The sequence below is a fragment of the Procambarus clarkii genome, chromosome 21 (assembly GCF_040958095.1).
Source record: "Procambarus clarkii isolate CNS0578487 chromosome 21, FALCON_Pclarkii_2.0, whole genome shotgun sequence".
NCBI lineage: Eukaryota > Metazoa > Arthropoda > Malacostraca > Decapoda > Cambaridae > Procambarus > Procambarus clarkii.
In genome coordinates this window covers 41,731,625-41,753,453 of record NC_091170.1, presented here as the reverse complement: position 1 = coordinate 41,753,453, position 21,829 = coordinate 41,731,625, and the positions used below count along the sequence as shown (strand labels likewise).

General features: G+C 46.8%; 1 protein-coding gene across 1 annotated transcript in view; it reads right to left on the bottom strand.

The window, feature by feature from the left end:
• Window positions 1-21,829, bottom strand: part of LOC123760700 (protein bric-a-brac 2) — a 302,081-nt gene that overhangs the window by 84,076 nt on the left and 196,176 nt on the right. The window lies entirely within an intron of this gene.

Sequence of the window (21,829 nt, the reverse complement as noted above, 5' to 3'; positions counted from 1 at the left end):
TTATATATATATATATATATATATATATATATATATATATATATATATATATATATATATATATATATATATATATATATATATATATATAATGCAGAATAACCACATGTGAAAAATAGAGAAGGCTTAACGCGTTTTCGGATAATTCGCCTTCATCAGAGCTAAGTAGAATAAAATTGTCATTCTGTTTTGCTCTGATGAAGGCGAATTAGCCGAAAACGCGTTAAGCATTCTCTATTTTTCACATGTGGTTATTCTGCATTATATATATATATATATATATACACATATACTAACTGGAGATCAAATACTGTATATAAAAATAAGATAGCAGTTGTGAAAAAATACTAAATTTTAAAGTAACCATTTTTAAAATGCGTCAGCAAGAGATGTTTTTAAATTAATAACATTTAAAAGTTAATTTAAACAAGATCTAATTAACGGCATCAAAATAAACGAAGGGCTCGGGCGTCTAGCTGCTACAGGGTGGTCAAAGAATATCATCGCTACAGAAAAATAAACATGAAATTTCAGTACCACATTAAAAACAAAGAAGCTTAGTGGAGGCCTCTTTATGGGGCAATAATAGGCTTGCTCCGGCAGGAGTGCGGGGGACCCACCAACGGGTACTTTGTCAAACTACAAAGTTATTTTGTCAAAGATACTACTAACGAGAGATGGCAACAATGGGTTGTCTCTGACATGTATGTGACAATGATTACTGTATGTATGTATGCGTATGTGTGTGTGTACTCACCTATTTGTACTCACCTATTTGTGCTTGCGGGGGTTGAGCTTTGGCTCTTTGGTCCCGCCTCTCAACTGTCAATCAACTGGTGTTCAGATTCCTGAGCCTACTGGGCTCTATCATATCTACATTTAAAACTGTGTATGGAGTCAGCCTCCACCACATCACTGCCTAATGCATTCCATCCGTTAACTACTCTGACACTAAAAAAGTTCCTTCTAACGTCTCTGTGGCTCATGTGAGTACTCAGTTTCCACCTGTGTCCCCTTGTTCGCGTCCCACCAGTGTTGAATAGTTTATCCTTGTTTACCCGGTCGATTCCTCTGAGGATTTTGTAGGTTGTGATCATGTCTCCCCTTACTCTTCTGTCTTCCAGTGTCGTAAGGTGCATTTCCCGCAGCCTTTCCTCGTAACTCATGCCTCTTAGTTCTGGGACTAGTCTAGTGGCATACCTTTGGACTTTTTCCAGCTTCGTCTTGTGCTTGACAAGGTACGGGCTCCATGCTGGGGCCGCATACTCCAGGATTGGTCTTACATATGTGGTGTACAAGATTCTGAATGATTCCTTACACAGGTTCCTGAACGCTGTTCTGATGTTAGCCAGCCTCGCATATGCCGCAGACGTTATTCTTTTTATGTGGGCTTCAGGAGACAGGTTTGGTGTGATATCAACTCCTAGATCTTTCTCTCTGTTCGTTTCATTAAGTACTTCATCTCCTATTCTGTATCCTGTGTTTGGCCTCCTATTTCCACCACCTAGTTTCATTACTTTGCATTTACTCGGGTTGAACTTCAACAGCCATTTGTTGGACCATTCACTCAGTCTGTCTAGGTCATCTTGTAGCCTCCTACTATCGTCCTCAGTTTCAATCCTCCTCATAATTTTTGCATCATCGGCAAACATTGAGAGAAACGATTCTATACCCTCTGGAAGATCATTTACATATATCAGAAACAGTATAGGTCCAAGGACTGACCCCTGCGGTACTCCACTCGTAACGTCTCGCCAATCTGAGACCTCACCCCTCACATTGACTCGTTGTCTCCTGTTACTTAGGTACTCCAGTATCCAACGGAGTACCTTCCCTTTCACTCCAGCCTGCATCTCCAGTTTTTTCACTAGCCTCTTGTGTGGCACTGTGTCAAAGGCTTTCTGACAATCCAAAAATATGCAGTCTGCCCACCCTTCTCTTTCTTGCCTTATTTTTGTTGCCTGGTCGTAGAATTCAAGTAACCCTGTGAGGCAGGACCTGCCATCCCTGAATCCATGTTGATGCTGTGTTACAAAGTTCTTTCGCTCCAGATGTTCCACTAGCTTTCTTCGCACAATCTTCTCCATCAACTTGCATGGTATGCAGGTTAGGGACACTGGTCTGTAATTCAGTGCCTCCTGTCTATCCCCTTTCTTGTATATCGGGACTACGTTAGCTGCTTTCCAAATTTCTGGCAGTTCCCCTGTTGCCAGTGATTTGTTATATACATGTGTGTGTGTGTGTGTGTGTGTGTGTGTGTGTGTGTGTGTGTGTGTGTGTGTGTATATATATATGTATATATGTCGTACCTAGTAGCCAGAACGCACTTCTCAGCCTACTATGCAAGGCCTGATTTGCCTAATAAGCCAAGTTTTCCTGAATTAATATATTTTCTCAAATTTTTTTCTTATGAAATGATAAAGCTACCCATTTCATTATGTATGAGGTCAATTTTTTTTTATTGGAGTTAAAATTAACGTAGATATATGACCTAACCTAACCAACCCAACCTAACCTAACCTATCTCTATAGGTTAGGTTGGGTTAGGTAGCCGAAAAAGTTAGGTTAGGTTAGGTTAGGTTAGGTTAGGTAGGTTAGATAGTGGAAAAACAATTCATGAAAACTTGGCTTATTAGGCAAATTGGGCCTTGCATAGTAGGCTGAGAAGTGCGTTCTGGCTACTAGGTACGACATATATATATATATATATATATATATATATATATATATATATATATATATATATATATATATATATATGTATGTATATGTATGTACATCGTACACAACGTACATATACTATACATACTTATAATACATTCGTATACGTACACCTTTCGTAATTAGCACAATTGTACTAAATGATCCGGCGAGTTTTATTTTTACAACTGAGAGTTGCAAAGAACCTTTTATTTTGTTTAATTGATAATGCATAACAAAAGGCGTACTTATATTGGCAAATAATTAACTGCTACTTATTAGGTACTTTAGTATAGAACTTAATAAATATATATTTTGTTTTTTGACTACAGTAATCTTAAAGAATTATGAAAGTGTTGCAAGTAGGCTTAAAAATCGACCTTATTATATTCGATGGTAATAAAGAGCTAACTGCAGTCATAGGTCAGAAAATACACGTTTCGCACACATGAGCATGACAATTATTTGCAAATCTGCATTTCAATCTAAAAATAAGTGCATCTATTATTCCAAAATGGAGCACAGATGCTTTCTAAACAATTGAACCTGATGAAAAACGTCAACACATCGCATAGAGACGTGCAACAATCATTCCTATAACCAAGTGACCTTATAATGACTGATCTAAATAACTTGTCATTGCAAATATTGACAGTTTCCTGGAGTGGTATTCTTACAAATAATAAACTGTCACAAAAAACACAACAGTGACACAACTATCATAATTTAGATCACATTTATTTTGCAGAATAAAATAAGCCAACGACAGTGCATCATATTAGCGGTGATGGGTGACAGAAATCAAATGAAATATTTGGAAGTGCTATAATTGAAAGATGGCAGACTAAATCGGCCTTACACACGTGAAAGATCGTCAGGAATCTACAAGGAAATTATTATATTGTTAAATGACGACTCCCTTGAGCGAAATTGATTAATACTGTAATATGTTTCCTAACTAATTTATTTAGCCTTCGTGCTAAATGTTGTTTAAGATTCGCTACTTGGAACAAAATGTTCCAAGTAGCACGGGCTATGGTGAGCCCGTTTATCGTGCTCACAATACAGAACGTTATATACTATCCAATCCCCTAGCATTGAACCCTCCGACCTACCCCCCCCCCCCCCACTAGCAATGAACTCTCCACCTATCCCCCAGTATTGAATCCTCCCCTACCCCCTAGCATTGAACCCTCTCCCTATCCCCTAGCATTGAACCCTTCCCCTACCCCCCTTAGCATTGAACTCCTACCCCCACCCCCCTAGTATTGAACTACTTCCTCTCCGCTCCCTTGTAGTGACCTTCCCCCCCCCCCCACCCATCTAGTAGTAAACTGTTCCACCCTCCAATAATAAGGTTTACCACGTGGTTTACAACTCTTTAACCCCCCCCCCCTCCCGGTTGACAGGCATCAGTGGTACACATTTCCACTTGTGGCAAACTTTACCCTAACATTAAATTTCTGCCTGGTGGTATACATCCAGAGTAGTATACCTTCCACGCGGCACTCTCCCTACTTCATGGCTACAAGGCTACCTTGGCTGTATATTTTGTGCTTGGATCAGCTTACACTTACCAATGAATACACCCGCGCACTCACCCATTCACTTGTATAATTGTCACCAATAATCATCATACGAACTTGTAACAAATTTGTACACATGTGCGCGCACACACGCGCACGCACGCACTCACTCACGCACACTTCACAGGGGGTTGTGCTTACCGTTGCATTTTAAACCTGCCCAAGGCGCCAATGTCAATGTGTACACCAGAGGCACGTCGCTCCAAGGACTTTTCATACACAGAACGAAAATATTTGTGGCAGTTTGGGAATAATATTACTAACGGTGAAGGTAAGTACAGAAACTTGTCAACCTCCTCCTTTTCCTCCTCCTCCTCCTCCTCCTCCAGGGTTCCTGGCTAGTCAAGGGAAGAACTGCAATTCCTTAAAATTAACGAGGGGAGGCAGAGCTACTGCTCCTTGGTGCAGGGAGGCAGAGTTGCTGCTCCATGGTGAGGGAAGACTGCTCTTTGGTGAGTGGTATTTGCTATCGAAACTTGAGGCTTTTCCCTCCGGAATGTGACAAGGAGTCACCAAGGAGGCCGCGTATGTGAGACCAGGTCTTGAGAGTTGAGTGTGACCACTGCCCCCCCCCCCCCCTTGCCTGGTCAAGCACATAACCAAGCTGGCGGAAGTGCAGAGGCAAGCGATCAGACTGCTTCCGGACCCGAGAGGCTCGAGTTATGAGGATAAACTAAAGGAACCTCATATTGAATGAGGCGAGATGAAACAGGGAAGACATGCTGAAGACGTACGAAATATTGACGGGAAGAGAGAAGACAGACTAAGATGGACGAATTTGCTTGAAAGGTCAGACCGAGGGGACAAAGATGCTTCAAATAGACGAGAACGAGAGGAAATAATTGTACGAATAAGCTCAATTAATTAAGCAATATTTTAAAGAACTCTTTAGCAATAGAGTAATTAAGACGCAAAATAAAATAAACAATGCTGTAGAGGACTGACTCCGTACGCGTTTCCAGTGCACTGCACACACATGACTCGCGGAAACCGAAGTTATGAGGCGGGGTCCAGGAGCTGAAGCTTACAAGAGCGAGGCAAGCGCGCACATCCCCTCGCGAACGCATGCGGCCACCTTCGTTGCCTGCAACACCTCTAGCGTTCTCCAGAACAGTGTCTTGATTTTCAAGGCGCAAATCTGTGGGGAAAATTGTGCATTCATCTAATTGCAGACACCTTGTCCAGCGTCGGTCGAGCTTCGGCTGTTTGGTCCCGCCTTCAACTTTCAGTGAATTGGTCTACAGGTTCCTGAGCCTATAGATAAATATAGATACATATCTATATTTGCAACTGATCCACCAACCCATTGTCTGTGTGTGGTATGTGCGTGCGTGCGTGCGTGCGTGCGTGCGTGCGTGCAGGAGAGGAAAACACACACATGAACGCTAAGATAAAAACGCCCGAGAGAGAACGCAGAGAAGAGGATCATTAAGAACTTGTAAACATTTTTTCATTGAAGATATTGGGTATTTGCAATTTAATTAATTTAGTCCAATTATACATCCAATAGACTATGAAAAAAATGATATTCAGGACAATCAATTATCGACGTGTTTTTTTCCTTTAAATGATAAAAACTTCTCCGCAATTAGCCCCCTCCAGCCCCTCCCTCCCCCCCCCCCAACCACCTCTCTCTCTCTCTCTCCCTCTCTGTGTCGTCCCAGCTCTCACACCTTCCCTACTCTCACATCCCCCACCATCTCTACTCTCAGCCCCCCCCCCCCTTTCTCTACTTCCCCACCTCTACTCCTACAGTTTGCAAAGCAGTGGTGCAGGAGGGGGCACGGTTATTTGCCTCGCTTCATCCCTCGCTGCCTCTCCTTCCCCACCAGTACCTCCCTCACTACCATTTCCTCCCCACCACCATCTTACTTACTGATAGGGAGAAAGGGACAGCATCACCCACTCTGCCTCTCCCTTAAATTACTTCACATTCTCATAGTAGCTGATAGGCAAGTCTCAGTCTCTCAGTCTCTCAGTCTCTCAGTCTCTCAGTCTCTCAGTCTCTCAGTATCTCAGTCTCTCAGTATCTCTCTCTCAGTATCTCTCTCTCAGTATCTCTCTCTCAGTATCTCTCTCTCAGTATCTCTCTCTCAGTATCTCTCTCTCAGTATCTCTCTCTCAGTATCTCTCTCTCAGTATCTCTCTCTCAGTATCTCTCTCTCAGTATCTCTCTCTCAGTATCTCTCTCTCAGTATCTCAGTCTCTCTCTCAGTATCTCAGTCTCTCTCTCAGTATCTCAGTCTCTCTCTCAGTATCTCAGTCTCTCTCTCTCTCTCTCAGTCTCTCTCTCTCTCTCTCAGTCTCTCTCTCTCTCTCTCAGTCTCTCTCTCTCTCTCTCAGTCTCTCTCTCTCTCTCAGTCTCTCTCTCTCTCTCTCAGTCTCTCTCTCTCTCTCTCAGTCTCTCTCTCTCTCTCAGTCTCTCTCTCTCTCTCTCTCTCAGTCTCTCTCTCTCTCTCAGTCTCTCTCTCTCAGTCTCTCAGTCTCTCTCTCTCAGTCTCTCAGTATTTCTCTCTCTCAGTCTCTCAGTATTTCTCTCTCTCAGTCTCTCAGTATCTCTCTCTCAGTCTCTCAGTCTCTCTCTCTCTCTCAGTCTCTCAGTCTCTCTCTCTCTCAGTCTCTCTCTCTCAGTCTCTCAGTCTCTCAGTCTCTCAGTCTCTCTCTCTCAGTCTCTCTCAGTCTCTCAGTCTCTCAGTCTCTCTCTCTCAGTCTCTCAGTCTCTCTCTCTCAGTCTCTCAGTATTTCTCTCTCTCAGTCTCTCAGTATCTCTCTCTCAGTCTCTCAGTCTCTCTCTCTCAGTCTCTCAGTCTCTCAGTTTCTCTCTCTCTCAGTCTCTCTCTCTCAGTCTCTCAGTCTCTCAGTCTCTCTCAGTCTCTCAGTCTCTCTCTCTCAGTCTCTCAGTCTCTCAGTCTCTCAGTCTCTCAGTCTCTCTCAGTCTCTCAGTCTCTCTCTCTCAGTCTCTCTCAGTCTCTCAGTCTCTCTCTCTCTCTCTCTCTCTCTCTCTCTCTCCCCCTCCCTCCCCCACACAATTAACAAATTTGGTCTATCTTATACACCAGCGTTTTGAACGGAACAATATCAAACGCTTTTTGACATTCAAGGAAAATGCAGTCCACCCAGCCAACTAGGTCAACTCTGTTGACCTAGTCATAAAACTTTTATCAAGTTTGTCTGGCATGATTTTCCCCTCTACTTCCACACCGCCTCCTCGCTACAAAGTTTATCCTATCCAGGAGCCTCCAGTATTCTCTTTTTTAAATCGTGACCCAGTCAGATTTTCCGTAATTTCTCCAGACATCAGTCCTGGCATCTGAAGCCGGTGTGGTCGCGTCTATTACTCTTAAGCAGGTCTCGTAGTAGAGGGGAAGGTGATGGTTCTGAAAGAGGAATACGAGCAGGGCGACGATGACAGTGACACTGATGGAGACGACGTGCAGACGATGAGTCACAATAACGTGGTTGGAGATAAGATGACCCAACCACACATTACAAGATGGAGAAACGACGACGATTGGGACCATTGTCAAGTACGAGACTTTATGTACGACCGAAACGTTGCCATTTTTCCATCTTCTGGTGTGTGGTAGTGATGGTGGTGGTAGTGATGGTGGTGGTAGTGATGGTGGTGGTAGTGATGGTGGTGGTAGTGATGGTGGTGGTAGTGATGATGGTGGTGGTTTGGTGATGCTGCAAGAGAAATGGGAGATAATAGTGTTGGTGGAGGAGGAGGAGGAATGTATTGGGAGATGAGATTGAAAAATAATAGCATAAAAGGACGCCTAAAAAAACTATGAAAAGGAAATAGATCAGAGAGGGATGGTAGGGGAAGGGGAAGAAGACAGGGAGAAGAGGGAGGGAGAGGGAAGAAAGAAACAATTTAAAGATTAAACAAGTGAGAAAAATGTAAAGGGTAAATGGAGATAGGGAGGGATAGATGAAGGACGATACAACAGAAGGGTTTCGGGCAAAAATAGAGAGAACGAGAGAGAGAGAGAGAACGAGAGAGAGAGAGAGAACGAGAGAGAGAGAGAGAGAACGAGAGAGAGAGAGAGAGAACGAGAGAGAGAGAGAGAGAACGAGAGAGAGAGAGAACGAGAGAGAGAGAGAGAACGAGAGAGAGAGAGAGAACGAGAGAGAGAGAGAGAACGAGAGAGAGAGAGAGAGAACGAGAGAGAGAGAGAGAGAACGAGAGAGAGAGAGAGAGAACGAGAGAGAGAGAGAACGAGAGAGAGAGAGAGAGAACGAGAGAGAGAGAGAGAGAACGAGAGAGAGAACGAGAGAGAGAGAGAGAGAACGAGAGAGAGAGAGAGAGAACGAGAGAGAGAGAGAGAGAACGAGAGAGAGAGAACGAGAGAGAACGAGAGAGAGAGAACGAGAGAGAACGAGAGAGAGAGAACGAGAGAGAACGAGAGAGAGAACGAGAACGAGAGAACGAGAGAGAGAACGAGAACGAGAGAACGAGAGAGAGAACGAGAACGAGAGAACGAGAGAGAGAGAGAGAGAACGAGAGAGAGAGAGAGAGAGAACGAGAGAGAACGAGAACGAGAGAGAACGAGAGAGAGAGAACGAGAGAGAACGAGAGAGAACGAGAGAGAGAGAGAGAGAGAGAGAGAGAGAGAGAGAGAGAGAGAGAGAGAGAGAGAGAGAGAGAGAGAGAGAGAGAGAGAGAGAGAGAGAGAGAGAGAACGAGAGAGAGAGAGAACGAGAGAGAGAGAGAGAGAGAGAGAGAGAGAGAGAGAGAGAGAGAGAGAGAGAGAGAGAGAGAGAGAGAGAGAGAGAGAGAGAACGAAATACTAAAATAATAGAAGGTCCTATCAGAGGATTCTTCACAGCTGCAAGAAAACAGGCGGGGTGTTTTGAGTCACAATATTTGACCGCCCGACGCCTGTTTTATAAATCAGCACGCAGCGTCTCTCCTCACTTTCCGGCCGCTCCGCGCAATATTCATCCTCGTCCCATCATCGTCGTCGTCGTCGTCGTCGTCGTCCCGTCGTCGTCACGAATGACATCCCGATGTCGTCTCTCCCGTTGTTACAGTCGGTATATTTAAGCAGTCATTGTCAAAAAGGTTCGCATGACCGTCAACAGTGCCGGAACAGAGCCAACAGAGCCACAATAGTCAACAGAGCCACAATAGTCAACAGGGCCACAACAGAGCCAACAGGGCCACAACAGAGCCAACAGGGCCGCAACAGAGCCAACAGGGCCGCAACAGAGCCAACAGGGCCGCAACAGAGCCAACAGGGCCGCAACAGAGCCAACAGGGCCGCAACAGATTCAGAGTATGTTTGTACCATACACATCACAAACCTTCGGTACAGTGCTGTAGGTCCTCGACTAACAATCGAGAGATCCCGAGTTCAATCCCAGGGCCCCGAAATCATCTCAAGATAACCTCAAGATGACAAGTGGATGAGGAAGATAGGTCAAGGCAGTAGTTGCTCTAGAGTGGAAGATTCATTAAGTGTAAGACTTTAAAGTTAGTAAGACCACGGTCCTAGAGCGACTCTCTAAAACTAAATTAGTTGACCCTCACTTAATCTCTCGATAAGTGTAAGTACGGGTTTCCTGTTCCCAACAACGGAAAGTGTAAGTATGGGTGTAGAGAAACGGTATATCTTGTAACACAAGCCCGACACAATTCTGCGGTTGGGCAGCAGAAATCAGACGAGAGAGAGAGAAAGGAGAGCAGACTGCATATTTTTGGACTGTCAGAAAGCATTCGACACAGTACCCCAGGCTAGACTAGTTCACAAGTTGGAGAAACAGACGGGACTGACAGGGAAGGTGCGGCAGTGGATGAGGGAGGAGTACCTCAGCGACAGGAAACAGGAGTGTCACAGTGAGAGGTGAGATTCCAGAGTGGTGAGGTGTTATGAGTGAAGTCCCTCAAGGGTCATTACTAGGACCCATCTTGTTCCGGAGATTTATATATATATATATATATATATATATATATATATATATATATATATATATATATATATATATATATATATATATATATATATATATATATATGTCGTACCTAGTAGCCAGAACTCACTTCTCAGCCTACTATGCAAGGCCCGATTTGCCTAATAAGCCAAGTTTTCATGAATTAATGTTTTTTCGTCTGCCTAACCTACCTAACCTAACCTAACCTAACTTTTTCGGTTACCTAACCTAACCTAACCTATAAAGATAGGTTAGGTTAGGTTAGGTAGGGTTGGTTAGGTTCGGTCATATATCTACGTTAATTTTAACTCCAATAAAAAAAGATTTACCTCATACATAATGAAATGGGTAGCTTTATCATTTCATAAGAAAAAAATTAGAAAAAATATATTAATTCAGGAAAACTTGGCTTATTAGGCAAATCGGGCCTTGCATAGTAGGCTGAGAAGTGCGTTCTGGCTACTAGGTACGACATATATATATATATACTTTTATTTATTTAGAGTGAGAGTGAGAGTGTGTGTGTGTGTGTGTGTGTGTGTGTGTGTGTGTGTGTGTGTGTGTGTGTGTGTGTGTGTGTGTGTGTGTGTGTGTGTACTCACCTAATTGTGCTTGCGGGGGTTGAGCTCTGGCTCTTTGGTCCCGCCTCTCAACCGTCAATCAACTGGTGTACAGATTCCTGAGCCTATTGGGCTCTATCATATCTACATTTGAAACTGTGTATGGAGTCAGCCTCCACCACGTCACTTCCTAATGCATTCCATTTACTAACTACTCTGACACTGAAAAAGTTCTTTCTAACGTCTCTGTGGCTCATTTGGGTACTCAGCTTCCACCTGTGTCCCCTTGTTCGCGTCCCACCAGTGTTGAATAGTTCATCCTTGTTTACCCGGTCGATTCCCCTGAGGATTTTGTAGGTTGTGATCATGTCCCCCCTTACTCTTCTGTGTGTGTGTGTGTGTGTGTGTGTGTGTGTGTGTGTGTGTGTGTGTGTGTGTGTGTGTGTGTGTGTGTTATGAACGATAGAACTTGAGTGGAGAGTGTGTGTGAGTGTTGAGTGTAGTGTTGGGAGGGGTGGCCATTACGCACGACCAGCATCCCTCAGTGTCCGCCTCCCTCCACTCCTACCTTCATCACCACTGCCGGAGTCATTTGCCAGCATCCTTGACGCCACCACAACCACGGCCTCCCCCCACCCCCCACCCCTAGCCTCCACCCCTTAGTGTACGCTCCCCCACCACCCCCTAATGTTCACCCCTACTACTTCCACCTGTTGTTCACCCCACCAACACCTGTTGCTCACCCCACCACCTGTTACCCTGCCGCTCCCCCCCCCCCATCCACCACATTACTGTTGACAGCAAAGATAAATGTCAGCCAAAGCTCCAGATCATGATAGCAATACACTGAGGCATCAGGACAAGCTAGTTGTCCTATGCATGATAGAATCAGTGGTTACTGGACTTCAACCCAAACAAGTGCAAGGTGACGAGAACGGGCGTAGATTTGAGTAACCTGTCACCGGAGAAACACGTGAATAAAAAAAAGAGCATAAACCTTGATGATGAACTTGGACAAGGATGGTGTCAGAACGTCGTACACAGCATGCGTCGGAGCGGGGTTGGGTATGCAGTACTGGCCTGGAGCCCCACCGCCCCCCCCCCACGTCAGAGACCACAAAACGAATTCCTAATAAAGAGGTTTGCTCCCAGTACCTGAACTGAGACCGGTTAAGCTACGGAAAAAGGCTTAAGAATCTGAACCTACTGACACTTAGAGAAAAGCAACCGAGAGGACATGATCAAGACATATAGAATATCCATGGGCATCCATGACACAATGTTAACGTTGAGGAACAGCCAAACGAAAGGATATGAGAGGCGAGGAAACACTTCCAAGAGATGCGCAACAAGCAAAACTGAAAGGGAATTAAATGGAAAAAAAAAATAAGAGGCTAATTTACACCCACAGTTTCAAGCCCCCGGACATAAGATATAGAAAGCACCATATGACAGCCACTGCATTAGACGAGCCACAGGTGCCAAGGTGGGAGCCAGAGAGTGACGGTGGGTGGTGGTGGTGGTAGTGTACAATCTCTCTTGGCAGGCCAGAGCCACGAGGCCAGAGCCACGAGGCCAGAGCCACGAGGCCAGAGCCAGGAGGCCAGAGCCACGAGGCCAGAGCCAGGAGGCCAGAGCCAGGAGGCCAGAGCCAGGAGGCCAGAGCCAGGAGGCCAGAGCCAGGAGGCCAGAGCCAGGAGGCCAGAGCCAGGAGGCCAGAGCCAGGAGGCCAGAGCCAGGAGGCCAGAGCCAGGAGGCCAGAGCCAGGAGACCAGAGCCAGGAGGCCAGAGCCAGGAGGCCAGAGCCAGGAGGCCACTCTAGCACCCTCGCTGTATCAACCAGTCTCCGCACAATCACCCACCAGGCTCTGCCCCCCTCTCTATTAACTGCATAAAAATCACCTCCTCCCCATTAAGATATATAAGGACTTGCCACCCATTCATCATCACCCGTATCTGGCCTGACACCACCCTAAAAACTTCATTTACATACATATTCCATTAAACCGTGAAAAAGAGTTACGTTCGGCGATCTTTTGCAGCGATGCGGATGCCAAATGTAACGACTGGATGCCGCTGTCGGGGAGAAACAAGGGGAGGGAGGGGGGAAGAAGGGGGGGGGGGATAGAAGAGTTGTGCGGAGGGGGGGGAGAGTTGAGATAGAGGAAGGGGAAACAAAGGGAAAAAAGTCAGAAAAGCTTAAAGGGAGGGGAGGTGTCAAGGAAGGGGTAACCGTATGTGGGAGGGGAGGCACTGACTCTCCTGGGGTAAGGAATACTTGTAAAGGGAACAAGTGTGAGGGAGGCACAAGGGTAGGGGAAGACACGGGGAAATAAAGTGTAAGGGGGAGGGGGGGAGGAGGAAGGGCAAGGGCACTATCAGGAGAAAGTGCCAAGCCATTACGACTATATAGCACCAGTATGGGGGTCAGGATAAGGATTTGGGATGGGACGGGGGGGGGGGTGGAATAGTATGATAAATAACGAGAGAATGAGAGAAGACAGAGATGGGGGAAGCGAAATATTTATTGGAAGTAGAGTGAGGAAACGGGAAAATGTTTGTGTGTGTTGTCTTATATTTAGTTATTCAGAACAAAAGTTCCTAGTAGCACGGGCTATGGTGATCCCGTAGTGGACTTACCTGGCACAGGAGCGGGGCTGTAACTGGATTGAAATCCTGGTTTTCTTGCCTATCGTCCAGCCACCCCCCCCCCACCCCCACCCCAACCGCCACCCCCCCCCCACCCCTGGCCTCCCACCCATGCCCCAGTTCTCTCTCATGCTCTGATATACATCACGGATTAATATGATACGGAAATTGTTAACATATCTTTGTTCAATCAAACCCCCCGCCCCCCCCCTCCCCACAAAATCCCGTTTTCTTCCCTGACTGTGCAGCAGCCGGCGCCCCGTCCCGCGCCTTCACCCCCCTCAACTCTAATGTAACCCATACCTATGACAATGTCCTCCTTAACAACGTGAAGACTCGTCCTTACCATGGGCCAGGTCCTCCGCCGTGTTGAACCCCGCCTCCCACACCACCCGGACCGGTTACCTCAACCACAAAAACCCGCAGACTTCAAGACGTAAATTATAGTGAAGATAACACACTATGGTTCACACTCAAGGTGCTGGACTTGGCCAAGAGCAACTTCTTGATACGGGAGGGGGACGATTACCCCCCCCCCCTCCCCTTGCCCCATATTACACACACACACACACACACACACACACACACACACACACACACACACACACACACACACACACACACACACACACACACACACACACACAGAGTATGGGGAAAAGTTCACACGCAGGGGAGAGACGGCATAACTTGCAATAATCAATAAATGAGGAACTAGCAGTGGCACACAGGGGAGAACGGAAGGGAACAGTGGCGATAAACCTCACCTATAACAAAGGCACAACGGGGGGTTAATGTGGGGGGGAGGGAAGAACAGTGCAGGGAGTGGGGTGGAGGGAGAGAAGGGGGATGGAGAAGGAAAGGGGAAAGGAGAGAAGGGAGGATATATAAAAATGCAGAGGGGAGAATTGGTCCAGCCGACAGAGGAGGGTGGTGTATGGGAGAGGGTGCAGGGGAGAGGGTGCAGGGGAGAGGGTGCAGGGGAGAGGGTGCAGGGGAGAGGGTGCAGGGGAGAGGGTGCAGGGGAGAGGGTGCATTGGAGACTGCAGGAAGGGTGGAATAGACGGAAAGGGGTGAGATGAAGGGGGAAGCGAGAATCAGGGGATGGGTGTTGTTGGGAAGGAGGGGTGGGAAGTTTGTGGGGGTGGGGGGGGGTTGTGGGGGGGTTGTGGGGGGGGTTTGTGGGGGTGGGTAGGGGGGTGGTGGTTTAGACGCCCTGTTCAACAAGGCTCCATTATTCAAGACTGTTTTAATCTTATTGGCGTCTTTCTCACGGTTAATATCGTGGGCCAAACGGTGAAGGTGGGGTCAGACCACCCCCACCCCGCCCACCACAACACACTACACACCCTCAGAAACGCCCATTCCCACTCGCCATTACCCATTAGTCACCATATAATCACCACCATAATCACACAACCACCACCACACTCGCCTAACACCGGACAGGTGGAATGCACTAAAAAGGAAGAAGTTGTGGAAGCCGCCTCCATCCACAACTTCAAGGCCACATGTGCCAAAGAACAGACACAACATTAAGGCTAGAAGGAGGCGGGTAAACAAAATTAGACCTCACTTCCCCATTTTCACTGTTAGGTGATCACTGATACATGAGCACCTCCCCCCCCCATCCCACGTAAACACACACACACACACACACACACACACACACACACACACACACACACACACACACACACACACACACACACACACACACCCACACCCAGCGGTGACATGACAGGCAGGCGCCCACTGTCATGCCAAACAAGGAACAGGTATCCTATCCTAAGCCCATTTCTTGTCTCTAATTCACGTGCTTTACAATCAAATGAAACTCCAGCTAACTGCGGAAAATTCAACATGTGGCTCCAGACGCACGCACGATAAGTTGAAATATGCTAATCCGTTTTCTATGAGGTTGGTCACGGTTATGTCCAAGGCCCAGATGAAGGGGAGACGGGGGGGGGGGGGGGGGGGGAGGAAGGGAGACGGGGGTGGAAGGGGAGACAGGGGGTGGAGGGGGAGACGGGGGATGGAGGGGGAGGAGGGAACACGGGAGGTGGGAGGGGGAGGAGGGAACACGGGAGGTGGGAGGGGAAGGAGGGGACACGGGAGGTGGGGAGACTGAGGAGGGGAGAGTTCTACTCCGAGCCCGGCCCGGGGCCAGGCTGGACCTGTGATAATTTGGTCCACCAGGCTGTTGCTTGGGCCCGCAGGCCCACATATCCACCACAGCCCGGTTGGTCCGGCACTTCCTGCAAGAACTGATCCTGCCACTGAGCTCAACAAATTCTTCTCATCCGCAGGAAGTGACGTTGCTGAAACCATCTCAGGTGACTAATTTGAATCCCCGAATCGAGGTTCGAATCCTCGTCACGGCCCTTGTGGATTTGTTCATCTCAGGTGACCCCTGACCATCCCAAGTGACCCAAATTAGTGAAAAATGTGTATATTAAACCCAAATTATCTTCGCTATGCTGTTTCTTACATATTATCTCGATATTACAGACTTTGAAAGCCCAAGCAGCCAAGCCAAAAATAAAACAGTTTAATTCAGAGCCACTGGTACTCGTACTCAATATACCAGTACCACCAGTATCATCTACCCATATCTGGTATTACCACCTGTTCCAGTGTTGGCAATAGCAGTAATTCTGGCAATGCTAGTAGCAGTGTAGTTGTGGCACTACTGGCACTATTGGCACTACTACTACTAGTAGTTACGTTATTATACCCATGCTGGTATAACTATGAGTGCTAGCAATACTAGCAGCACTGGCATACGACATGTTGACTACTGTGGTACACTACAGTTTACCTCTAGCAACCTATACTCTTGCCTCCTGCAATTTGCACTTCCTCCCAACCGTGCAACATAAACTCCAATTATTATGGCTTTTAATTATTGTTATTATTAATAATTATTACTATTTTTACTGTAATTACTGTTAATTATCATAATTATTACCTTCAGACCCCGAAATACTGAGCGGTAACTTGGGTCTCTGTATTAATACAATTCCTTATACAAAACATTTACTTTATTTATATGGATTTTATTAGTATTTATTATTGGAATTAAAATGAATAATTGTTACAATCACAAAAATGTTGTGTATCTATGAGAAAACCTTGAGGCTATGGAGTGGGATCGAACGCCTGTGCTTGGTCTGCCTCGTCGGTAGTACGTAGGCCTGCAGGGTCCAGGGATGACAGTTCGATTCCATTGTATTGTCTGAATATTCTCATTTTAAAAAAAGTATATTATTATCATTATAAAATCATCATCATTCGTTTCATCACCCGAGATGATTAGTCAGCACATAGGCCTACATAACTAACAGGACGTCAATAATTCCTCTTTATAAAAAATTATCACGTTGTGTCAAAAGCTTCATTCACGAATGATTTTATGTTAATAAAATATATATAAGTATATAAGTATTATATATATATATAAGTATATATAAAAATGTGAAAATTCACTATATTAAATTGTCGGATGCTTCCTGGAAGAAGTGCCGGACCAACCAAGTTGTGGTGGATACGTGGGCCTGCGGGTCGCTCCAAGCAACAACCTGTTGGACCAAGTTATCACAAGTCGAGCCTGGCCTCAGGCCGGGTTTGGGGAGTAGAAGAACTCCCAGAACTCACTCCAGGTATGCTCCAGGTAGGAATATCCTCTCCCTACACCCTTGGGGGTCCTGGCTACCCCCAACTCGTTATCATCAACGCTTCAACCTTACTGCATGGCATTTTGTGTCATTTACCAACACGATCATAGTTACAACTGAGATAATTAAGAGTCGTCCTGTCAAAACTGAGGTAAGACAAAGGTCTAACTGTCAGAATTGAGGCTAATAAGAATTAATTCTGTCAGCTTACCGTATACGTCTACCTCGGTGTATGCTTCTGGAGCTGCATACGTCTACATTCCCATATGCTTCTACCTCTGTATGCTTCTACTTCTACATGATCATCTACCTCTGCATATGCACCAACATCTACATATGCCACTGCTGATGTGTCGGCGTCATGCTTGCCAGCTGACAAACTGTAATATAATCTTGACGTCACAAGTGCTATTCAAAAGCAGTCGGGTGTACAGGAACGTCAGTCATATTTCTCTCTCCAGCAAAAACAATATATTTGTATAGCTTGTTTTGCTATCATTTTCCTGTCTTTATCTCAGAAATGACAAATCATGACATGTTAAATTTGTAACAAGTTTCAAATATGATCATATGACAGCTTAGACACCAGCCGTCCTCTATAATCGAACCAAACCTTAACCTAACCTTAACCTAACCTAAGCTAACCTTAACCTAACCTAAGCTAACCTTAACCTAACCTAAGCTAACCTTAACCTAAGCTAACCTTAACCTAAGCTAACCTTCACCTAAGCTAACCTTAACCTAAGCTAACCTTAACCTAACCTAAGCTAACCTTAACCTAACCTAAGCTAACCTTAACCTAACCTAAGCTAACCTTAACCTAACCTAAGCTAACCTTAACCTAACCTAAGCTAACCTTAACCTAACCTAAACCTAACCTTAACCTAACCTAAGCTAACCTTAACCTAACCTAAGCTAACCTTAACCGAAGCTAACCTTAACCAACTTTAATCTAACTATGAACAGCGAGCAGATAATATCACTAATTACGTAGTGGTTTTTAGAAGTGATTACCTCCAGGGTGCCTCCTCCCTCAGAACAGGCTGCCTGAATCACTGCAAGTTGTTAGTTGATGGAATGAGGCTATCCTCCCCCCCTCCCCCTCCCTCACCCCCTGTATCACAGTGTAAGTTGTTACGTGATGGTATGACACTGCCCCCCCCCCTTCCTGTAGCTCTGCATTACACCAGCTGGTTGACAAATGACCAACAGTTGCATCTGAGCACCTCATCACACGGAACACCACAAATGAAGTGCATGGTCATTCCCCACTAAATGCTCATAAATTACACGAAATCTACCAAGCTTAATTAAAGCTCTTTGAGTTTCGTTACCATTGACGCACGTGGGTCGCGTTGTCAGCAGCGGCATAAGGGGAATGACATTGACACAAGCAACTTAGGATGCATAACAATGCTTGGAATTTCTTCAGATGAAGAACCAGTCTCCGTGGTGTAGTGGTAAGACACTCGCCTGGCGTTCCGCGAGCGCTTTGTCATGGGTTCGTATCCTGGCCGGGGAGGATTTACTGGGCGCAAATCCTTAACTGTAGCCTCTGTTTAACTCAACAGTAAAATTTGTACTTGGTTGTAACAATGATTCTTCGCGGCGGGGATCGTATTCCAGGGACCTGCCCGAAACGCTACGCGTACTAGTCGCTGTACAAGAATGTAACAACTCTTGTATATATCTCAAAAAGAAGAAAACAAAATCTTATTCTGTGGCGGCCTGCCGGTACCTAAAGAACAAGCTCCACGATGCCCGTTCTTTGAGTGCTTCCAATGAACACCCTTGTCAAGTGTAGAGGTGTCGCACTCCGGAACTACGCACGAGTGCCGGAACAACCGTCGACATCTTCAAGAGAAAACTAGGTAGTTTTCTTCAAGAAGTGCCTGACCAACCGGGCTGTCGAGGATATGTGGGCCGCTCCAAGCAACAGCCTGTTGGACCAAGCTCTCACAAGTCAAGTCTGACCTCGGGCCGGGCTCTGGAAGTAGAAGAACTCCCAGAACCCCATCAAGCAGGAACCGACAATGTAAAAGCCCAACATACAGCACCCGTCAGGATCAGCTACTCCTGTCCTTGTAATCTTGCTAGTGACAGTATTGTTATTACATGTGTGTACCTTGTGTTCATGTACCACTCCCGCCCATCCTACTGTTGTGGTAGTACTTATAGTAACGATGAGGACCATAGTATATATACCAACGTACAACTAAATTAGAAAGTAGTAATCTGAAGTTTTGAGTTGGACAAACCGGGAAACTATTTTTTTTACTTGTGTTGCTTTGACAGACTAACCTAACCTTCCTAGGTCTAATACACGATATCTGAGGCCTTATATATAGTATATGTGTGTGCTATACTAGGCCTAGGAATATATGTTTGTGTTTTAGCTTCATTTATTTTATAGGAATTTCTTACCAGTCAGTATACTACTATCTAAAAGCTAAGTACGCACGAATTCGTGACTATTGACGACCGTCACAATAGATACCATGTAAACCAGGCCACCTACGAAGTGCGGTACATTTCTTTCTGGGTGTTAACATGCGTTACCCGAACTACTACTACATAATACCAACTGTGTGCTCCAGTCACCAGCACTGTCACCTCTCCTACTGAACTGTGGTAACACCACACACACACAGTCACAGTGCCATGTATACCGTCACTGTAGCGGTAGTGGTGACTTTCTTACTAATTACCAATCTATATGATACACGGACAACAGTTTGTAATTATTATTACTACTGATATCCTTCCTCTTCACGCCTTGTACACTTGTGTTCCCCTCTCGCCCTCTTCCCCCGCGCCCTAAGAGCTCCCTACCTCTAATTACCAGAGATAAGGCCACGAAGGACCCTGGCTTTCATTATCGACTCCATAACTAGCCACAAAAACACAGAACCCGCCCGGCCCCGTCACACCGCGCGCCGGGATAACTAATTGAATTCGGTTCCCCCCAGACTGTGGCAAAATTATCATAGCGCTCGAACTGTTGGTTTCTCTCGTGTTCTCAAACAAATGTTGAGAAAACACGTGAAGCTGACCGGGGGAGGGGGGGGGGGGGGGGGGGGGGGGGGGGAGGAAAGGCGTCGTCCCTCGTCTCTCCCGACAAATTCTGGTGCTGATGGAAGGGTGGATAGGGAGGGTGGATAGGGGGTGGTGGATAGGAAGGTGGGCGGAAGGAGGCCGCAGCAGCAGCAGCGCCGATCATCGTACCTCGGGCAGAACGTGTGCAAAACTGGCATTCTTATCGGCGATCAGTTTCTACATACCGCGAGACCGCACAATTCCGCGGGTGGCTACGGCCGAGGTGGTGGTGGTGGTGTAGGTGGTGGTGGTGGTGGTGGTGGCAAGACACACTGTAGGTGGCCCCCACCTAAGGCACGGACGAGGGAGGGGGGGGGGAAGGATAGGAGGTAGCAAGCGCTAATTGTTCCCATCGGCGAGTTTACCTCAACTACCTCTCGAGTTTATTCTCTTCTCCATCGTTTTGTGAATTCCACCCATCCCCCCCCCCCCCTCTCCCTCCCTCTCTCTCTCTCATCTTTCATGCCCCCTAATCATCGCCGTCTCCCCTCCCCCCCCCCCTCCTACGAGCACCGATCGCAGGGTCAATAGTGAGAGTCCATCCGTCAACACCCACTGTATTTATTGTGTTGATCATAGCCCTCTTGTTTAATATGAAAACACCGCCACGTTTAGCCATAATAAACACGTGTCTGTTCTGGACGGGTAAGGAGGCTCCAATGCTGCCTCCCCCTTCCTTTCCTTTCCCTTCCCTTCCCTCCCCTTCCCTTCCCTCCCCCTTCTTCCTCCCCAATCAAAACAATTCATTATTGTAATATAGCACAGCAATAACAGCACAGCAATAACAGCACAGCAATATAATACACAGCAAATATATTTCGGCTCTAACCTTGATCACTTTACGGCTTCAAGCACGCCCAAAGGATGGGCTTCAAGCACGCCCAAAGGATGGGCTTCAAGCACGCCCAAAGGATGGGCTTCAAGCACGCCCAAAGGATGGGCTTCAAGCACGCCCAAAGGATGGGCTTCAAGCACGCCCAAAGGATGGGCTTCAAGCACGCCCAAAGGATGGGCTTCAAGCACGCCCAAAGGATGGGCTTCAAGCACGCCCAAAGAATGGGCTTCAAGCACGCCCAAAGAATGGGCTTCAAGCACGCCCAAAGGATGGGCTTCAAGCACGCCCAAAGGATGGGCTTCAAGCACACCAAAGATGGGGCATCATTAAGACCTGCGTCTCACTCCCTCTCGTCTCATTCCAGGCCTCTATAGCTCCTCCTCCTCCCCAGCTCCACTACCTCCAACTCTCCCTGTCTGCTTTCCACTCCTCCCCCCCTCCCTCCCTCCCTCTCCACCCCGACCAAGCCCCCCCCCCCCCCCCCCCAACACTCGCACATGTCCTCGCCAACCATTTAAACAAACAAGAGGTCGCCCTCACGCTGTTATACACGGCGCGCCAAGTCTCATTCATGTTTTGGCGCTAAACTCTTCCCCGACCCCATGAAAGGTTGGCGGGAGGAGGAGGCCGGGTGAGAGGGAGGGAGGGAGGAGGAGGAGGCCGGGTGAGAGGGAGGGAGGGAGGAGGAGGAGGCCGGGTGAGAGGGAGGGAGGGAGGGGGGCCGGGTGAGAGGGAGGGAGGGGAGGGAGGGAGGGAGGGAGGGGAGGAGGGGGGAGGGGGTGAGAGGGA